At 48.9% G+C, this 8,199-nt stretch overlaps 1 protein-coding gene across 1 annotated transcript in view; it reads left to right on the top strand.

Moving 5' to 3' along the window:
* The first annotated feature begins 4,484 nt into the window (after positions 1-4,484).
* The window catches only part of DCHS1 (dachsous cadherin-related 1), a 36,722-nt gene continuing 33,007 nt past the window's right edge, over positions 4,485-8,199 (top strand). Inside the window, exon 1 of the mRNA XM_070383851.1 lies at positions 4,485-4,744. The gene's annotated coding sequence lies outside the window, so the exon portion shown is untranslated. The remainder of the gene's footprint in view (positions 4,745-8,199) is intronic.

Genomic DNA, 8,199 nt, shown 5'->3' with positions numbered 1-8,199 from the left:
CTTATAAAGCTAATTTATGGTTGACAGGGGGAAGGAACAGTTAGGGAGTCTGAGATAGTCATGTACACTACTATATTTAAAATGAATAAACAACAAGGACCCATTGTACAGCACATGGAACTCTGCTCAATGTTATGTGGCAGCTTGGATGGGAGGAGGGTTTTTGGGAGTATGTATACACGTATATGTATAGCTGAGGCCCTTCGTTGCTCACCTGAAACTATCACAACATTGTTAATCGACTATACTGATTTTATATATGTGTATATTTTATACATATGTATATCTTTATACAAAATAAAAGGTTAAAAATTTTTTAAAAGAATTGTAGTCTCTAAAACTTCTCTCATTTCTCACTCTTCTTTTCTAATCCTACTAACTTAGTTTAGATCCTCACTACAAGCCAGGCTTTGCCAACAAAGGTCCATCTAGTCAAGGCAATGGTTTTTCCAGTAGTCATGTATGGATGTGAGAGTTGGACTATGAAGAAAGCTAAGCACCAAAGAATTGATGCTTTTGAACTTTGGTGTTGGAGAAGACTCTTGAGAGTTCCTTGGACTGAAAGGAGATCCAACCAGTCCATCCTAAAGGAGATCAGTCCTGGGTCTTCATTGTAAGGACTGATGCTGAAGCTGAAACTCCAATACTTTGGCCACCTGATACGAAGAGCTGACTCATTTGAAAAGACCCTGATGCTGGGAAAGATTGAAGGCGAGAGGAGAAGGGGACGACAGAGGATAAGATGGTTGGATGGCATCACTGCCTCAATGGACATGAGTTTGAGTAATCTCCAGGAGTTGGTGATGGACAGGGAGGCCTGGCACGTTGCAGTCCATGGGGCACAAAGAATCGGACACAGCTAAGCGACTGAACTGAGCTGAACTATGCCTGCAATCCCATGCTTTCCTCTATCATTATACTACGCAGTGCCAATGTACAGATCTGTCTTCACAGCTTTTGAATGCTCCTTAGTCATATCCTAACAATGTATCCTAAGCATAAAGCTGGCACATAGTGGCCATTAATATGTATCTTCAATAAAGAGAGGTAAGCAAATTTAGGTTCTCTTATTTGAAAAACTCTCCGGTCCCCTAAAACACCTGTCCCTTGCCCCTGCAATAGATCTCGCTCCTCCCTGTAGTCTAGCCTTTTGAAAGAACAGGCTGCACAGCATGTCTGCAGTTCCTCATCCCTTACCCAGCTCCTTTCCTGAGTGCTGACTAGTTTCCACCCTTACCGCTCCCCTACCCTGTTGTCCCCAAGGTCACCAGTGCTGTCCCTCTGGCCCAATCCAATGGATGCTTTTCAGTCCTTGCCTCCCTGGCCTCCTCTGTGTCAATCAACCCTGATCAGCACTCCTTGCCTCGTGACTCCTTTCACAGCCTTTCACTTGGCTTCATTGGCACTGCATCTTCCTTTTCTTCTCCTTCTCTGGCCACTTCTTCTCACTCTCCTTTGATGACTGTGATTCTTCTCCTCAACACTTAAAGACAGACCCTTAGAACTTCTTAGGGTCTGTCTCAGGCCACCTTCTCTTCCCAATGTACATTCTGTCCCTGGGAAATCTTACTCACTCCCTTAGCTTCATTTACCACATTTCCCCTATAAGTCAACCCAAACCTAAGATGATTTCTCATTTTCCCAGTGAGAAAACCCAGAAAGCTTTTTGACCAAACTGAAAACATGTACCTTCATGGATGAGGCTGAAACAGCCAAAATTCTACTTCTATCAGTTAATGGACTTTATTATACATATATTTAAATTCATATATCATCACAAAGGGCTTCCCAGGTGATGCTAATGGTACAGAATACTGCCAATGCAGGAGACACAAGAGATGCAGGTTCAATCCCTGGGTAAGGAAGATCTCCTGGAGTAAGAAATGGCACCCCATTCCAGTATTCTTGCCTGGAAAATTGCATGGGCAGAGGAACCTGGCAGGCTACAGTCCATGGGGTCACAAAGAATCAGACACAACTGAGAAACTGAGCACAGCACAGGATCATCATGAAATATAAATATTTATAAATAATACATTGATTCATAAATATGGCTTTCTTTCCATATTCCTAGTTCAATAAATAATTTAATGCATCTTTTAACATGAATTAGCCAAAGCAGTATCTTCCTCATTATTAGGGTCACTTTTTCAGCCATCTTATCTATTTTCCAAAACAGATGACCTTCTCTTCAGTCCGAGGGCAGAATTTGGGCGAGGACACAGCACAATCTGAATCCACATGTAATGCAGTCATTGGAAACTTTATCCCAAGTTACAGGTCCCATTTGCATCACACTAAGGCAGTTAGTGTTTGGCTTGCATCCTGCAAGAGTATATTCATGACCTCTAAAAACCACTTAATTTTTTTGCCTTTTAAAAATAACCTTTTAGATTTTTTTTTTTACTGAAGTATAATATTCATATAGAAAATCATCTAAGCCATAAGTGTTTGGCTTAATGAATAGTCACAGAGTAAAACATCCATATAGCATCAATCAGGCCAAGAAAGAGAACATTTCCAGCAGTCTAGAATCCCTCACAAATACTACAGTATTGCTTTTTAAAGCACTGTTTATAAAACATCCTTAGAAACACCCAACACATGCAGTTGTAAGGCTGTATTACCAGGAATAGTTATCAAAGCTGGGACTATCGATTCTGTGGCAAGTGACCTATACAGGCATCCATTATTGAGGACATTTCAGGTTACTGTTCTTGGTCGAACAGTAAAAATAGATAGCGTTTATGGACCACTTACTATGTGCCAAGTATATTTACATATATTAAATAATTTAACCCTAAGTCCTGCTTTGTAGATGAGAAAACTGAGTCAAAGACAGGTTAAGTGAATTTCTAAAAGCCACACAGCTTGTAAATGGCAGGGTCTGGACCCCAAGTCAGGCAGTCTGGCTCCAGAGTCCACAAGCTTAGTCACCATACCATACTGCCCTATCCAGTGGTTTGTTGTTCAAAATAAAGTAAATGAGAGCAAACCCTGTAATATGAGAGACTTTGTAAGGACTCAAGTATAAGGTTACTCCCTCTTTCCTTTGGTATGATTTTGGAAAAACAAAACAGCAAAAACCTCACCCTATATTCAAGCTTATATGGTATTTGCAGATGATTCCCAAATATTTATGTCCATCCCAGACCGCTGTTCTAAGCTGCAGACCCACCTAGCCAACAGGCACTTCAAAGTCAGCAGCCCAAATCAAAAGTCATCATCTTCCTAAATCAGCCTTCTGCAAGGTACTCTTCCTCCTTTCGTCCAACGCAGTGAATGTCACCACCAAACCCAGCTGTCCAAGCCAGAAACCTGGGTGCTATCAAGGATTCCAGCGTCTTCTTCATTGCTATTGAAAAAAATCACACTCCCTTCTGCTTTCATCGAAACTGATCTCTCTTCCCAGAAGTTCCTGATTTCTTTATACCACTTGCACAAGTCTCAAGTCCAGAATACCTTTAGACTAACAGCCTACACTCAGTCATAAGGAAAGACAGAGAAGAGGGATCAAAACTCTTCTAGTTCTTATAACACTGTACACCTCCATCTGATGGACTTATTTTCATTTTCTCTCCCAGCTGGCCCCTCAAGACCCTTCCCACCTCCCTGCCCAGTTTCCATCTCGCTTTCCTTTTCTGAGAAGTATATACCCTGAGTGAGAACACCCACCCTAAATCTTTTCGTTCCAGTCCCTTCCATCTGGAGCCTCAACTTTGGGATAAAAGAGGAAGCGAGGAAGGGAGAAGTAGGCGACGAAAAAGGGGAAAGGAATAAAGAACATGGGATAAACAGAAGTGATCGGAGAGAATGGAGAGATTCACTAGGAAGAAGAGGATGGGGAAAGAGAGATGACAGAGGAAATTGGGAGGTAAGGGGATGTGGGGATGAAACACGGAGAAAGGGAGAAGGAGAAGCGGTTGGGGGAAAAGGTGGGGAGACAGGAAAGAAGGGCAGGCAAAGGACATGGGGAGAACTGGTGCGGAGAAGAGGTGAGGCGAGAGGATCCAGGAGAAGGGATGGAGGATAAGGGTCTGGAGAGGAAAGAACGGAGAGATGGAACGAGAAGAAGACGATGGGAAGAAGGAAGAGGGGAACGGGGAGAAAAGGGTTCGCAGGGGAGGAGAATAGAACAGTGAGGGAGAAGAGGGGACGGTGGCGGAATAGGGGGCGGGAAAGAAGATGGAAGAGCAGGACGAGAAGGAGACTGGGACTCAGAGAGGGGATGCGGAGAACGGGACGGGGAAGGGGGACCGGGCGGTTGGACCGGGAGAAGGGAAGGGAGCGGGGACGAGGGGCGGCGCTGGGGCCGGATCCGGCCGGGGATGGGGCCGGGAAGTCGAGGGGCGGAGGGAGGACGGGCTGGGGGGGCAGCGGCGCGGAGAGCGGGTGGGGGCGGAGGCGGGGGCTCGCGGGCGGAGGGGCGGGGGTTCGGGTTACCGCGCGGAGGGCGGGGGAGGGGAGGGGAGGGGAGGGGGCGCGGGGCCGCGGCGGCGAATCTCGCATCCTCCGCGGGGCGGCTGTGGAGGAGGCGGCGCCCCGGCGGCGGCGGCGGACGGACCGATCGACGGGCGGGGGCGCGCGGACCGACGGCCGGTCGCCGGGAGCTGCTCGCGGACTGAGAGACAGCGGCGGCGGAAGATGCGCAGCCCCAGGCCCCGCACGGGCGGGCGCTGCCCGGGGGGCTGACCGCGCCGGACGGCGCCCCAGGACCGGGCGAGGGAGCCCGCGCGGCGCGGAGGTTAGTGCCCGCGGCTGCCCGGCCCGTCCGGCCGCGCCCGCCGGCCCGCCGGCCTCTCCCGGGCGGCGGTGGCGGCGACCGAGCCGGGGGCTTTGTTCTGAGCCGGAGACAATGGGGGAGGGGGGGCCTGGGCCTGCGGGATGAGGGCTAGCGTGAACGTGAACGTGGGGGCAGGGCTGGGGGTCTTTGTGCTGCGTGTGTCATCGCGTCGGGTGTGTGGCGGCGTGAGTGTGCCGGGGGTGTGGGCAGGGTGTGTGTGTGTTCCTCCGAGTGTGAGTGTGAGCGCGAGTGCATCGCCTAGTGTGAGTCAGTGCGTGTCACTGGGAAGTTGTGTGTCTGCGTGTATGTGTCTGGCCGTGTGTACGTGCGTGTCACTATGATGGGGTGTGGGTCAGAGTGAGTGTGTGTCTGGTGAACGAGTCCTTGTGAGGGAGTGTGGGTGTGTGTGTGTGTGTGTGTGTGTGTGTGTGTGTGTGTGTGTTGCCCGCCTCTGTGGGAGCCATGTGTCAGAATGTGGAGGATGGGTGTGTGACAGACAAACTGAGACAAAGAAACTGAGGAGGGAGAAGTAAAGAGAAACAGGGAAGAGACAGGCCAAGCCCAAGCTGGAAGCCTGTCACCCAGACTGTTGAGTTTGGGTCCAGGATGCCTAGATCAGAATCCCACACAGGGGACAGAGGGAGGTCACCACCAGCCTCAGCCCACGTGGAGGGGGTGGGGAAGGGGAGGTCCAGAAGCACAATGAACTCAGTGTGGCGTGGGCTGGGCCCGCAGCCACGGGGTCATAGGCCAGAAAAATATTGTTGCTAATGTCAACTCCTCAAATACCCACAGGGGACACAGTCACAGGCAGCACACATCCACAAGAGATGCCTTCACAGCCATCACATGCCCCTCGGAAGCACTGACAGAGCCAACATACGTTTACAGAAGGTGCTCTGAGAACAGTGCACACCCACAGCAGAAATGGTGCAGCCAACACGGGACTCTGTCAAAGCCAGCACACAGCAAGGGATACACGGTTGCTGCCAGCACCTTTCCTGAGACACTGCCGGAGCAACATGCATCCACTGGGAACCTGTCACAGCCCACCAACATCTAGGTTGTACTTCAGGGCTGTCTGTACATAGCAGGTGTCTCAGAGACCTGACAGTAATGGGATGCTGTGTTGCAGTCACTCTTACCAACACCTTTTTGTACATCCCATAAGAAAAACTTTTAGGTGTCATGCACACACCACAGACTGAGCAGTCCCAACTGCTGAATAAACTCCCATTAACTTATGATGCTCACACCAAGTCTTCTCACCCATAGACCTCCCAGGGTTACCCTCTGGTTCCTTGAAAACTTGGGGACTTAGATCAATCTTTCCCTCACCCCGTACCCTGCCATGGTTCTAAGTGTCCCTCCAAGTGCAGCCTCACAGTCTTGAGTTCTTCAGCTCCTATTGCCATCTCCTCTCCCAGGACCACTCAGTGCAACTGGTCTGTCTCTGAAATTCTGTACCTGCATTCCACTCTGCCCACAGCCTCCTGAGTCCTTTGAGCTCCCTGATGCCCTCACTCCCATTCCACTTACCCTTCAACCTCACAGTGATCCCTTGCCCTTAACCTTTTTGCTTTTTCCTAATCTTCTCTTTCTGGCTTTATACTCTCCTTCCAGTTTATATGTCCAAGACCATCACTTCACCCACTCTTTGACCGCTCTGTTCCTTTGTTATTGTCTTTAGATCACCCGTCCCACAAAGTCTCAACCCAGCTGGAATCATTTCCCAACCACACCAAGTGATGCTTCTATAAATTCATGCTTCTATAAATTGCACCCTCAACTGGGCCCTCCATAAATAAACAAATAGATGAAATATTTTCTAGTTTTTTACATCCCTTCACCTTACATCCCTCATTGTCTTCAGCAGATTAATTAGTCAACCCACTGGATCATTTATTCTGCAAACACCTATTAAGCACCTACTGTGTGCCAAGCAGTGTGATAGATGCTAGCATTACAAGGGTGAACAAAATAGATGTGGTCCTTGCCCTTATGGAGCTTACAGGCCATGGGGTGAGCACGGTGATGTGGCAGCACGTAGCAGGCCAACCTGAGCCCTTGAAGGGGAACTAGACGAGGGTTTGGGAAGGAAGTGGCATTGAAGCTTATGCTTGATAGATAAGTAAGAGGCTACCAAGCAAAGGAGAGGCGGCGGTGAGGTGGAGCATGTGGAGAGTATGCCAAACCAATGGAGCAGCACTGGAAAACCCACATTAAGAAAGTATTGTATGTCTGAGGGGAAAAGCAATCCAATGAGCCTGGCACTGATAGCACGACGTGAGGGTGGGTCAGAGAGTCTGGGAGAGGTGAGAAAGGGTTAGTTAGGTTGTGTGCTTCTTCTAGGTCACATGATTGCTTCCTGAACCCAGGGAGAATTGAAAGTCACCGAATCATTTGAAGCTGTGGTGTGATATGATCAGATTTGTCTTACAGAGACCACTCTGACAGCAGTGTGGAGACTAGAGTGAGGCATCTGAAAGGAAGGGGATAGCTGGCTGTTGTAGGAACCCAGGAGGGGATAATGCTGGGCTGAACTGGAAGAATGGCAGTAGAGGTCGAGATAGTAGGTAGCTTCAAGAATGCTTTAAGCAGTGGGGTCAGAAGGACTCAGTGACAGAATGGATACGGGGGCTGAAGGAGAGGGAGGAAGGAAGGAAGAGCAGACACAACAGACAGACCTGGTCTGTCAGCCACCCGGAAAGTTGAGGCCATCCAGTTTGAATTCCCTCAACTGTTGCAGATCCCATCCACTTCAGCCTCAGGGGAGACCTCACTCAACAAAGTAATCTTGAGTCTTATCCATGTGTCTGGTTTCTCCCTGTGCACTCGTTCCTCCTATGAGCACATGAAGAGCCTCCAGGCTCTCCTACTTTCCTGCACTCTGAAATACCTGACTATCTAAGACGCTCTCTCGCTTTGCTTCACTGCCGTGTTTTGTGAAAAGCTCTTCTGCACCAAACTGTTCCCACCTCCTGACTTCCCATTTATTCCTGCCCCATCTATGTAACTGCTCTCCCTAAGATAACATGACTTCTCGTTTGCCAAATTTAGGGGCTTTTTTCAAAAGTCCTCAACTGCTTGACCTCTTGGAAGGGTCCAACATTGTTGACTGTTATTTCCTCTTTGAATCATTCATGTCTTATGCCTTTTGAACCACTATTTTATTCTGTCAACATTCGATGAGCTCTCATGTCCCAACCACACTGCTAGGTGCTGGGAATATGATGATGGAAGACACTGTTCCTACCCTCGGCAAAGGAGACAGGCAAATAAACAGATGATGATACAGTAGGGTGGGATCTGTGCATCCCTCTCTCAAAACACCTCCTGACTGTTCCTTCTCTGTCTACTTTGGGGGCTCCTTTGGGTGGCACCTAGGGCTTCCCAAGTGGCGCTAGTGGTAAAGA

Source organism: Bos mutus, chromosome 15 (assembly GCF_027580195.1).
Source record: "Bos mutus isolate GX-2022 chromosome 15, NWIPB_WYAK_1.1, whole genome shotgun sequence".
In the NCBI taxonomy this organism is placed as follows: Eukaryota; Metazoa; Chordata; class Mammalia; order Artiodactyla; family Bovidae; genus Bos; species Bos mutus.
The sequence above is the reverse complement of the archived record's forward strand: the minus strand, read 5'-3'. Positions and strand labels throughout refer to the sequence as shown.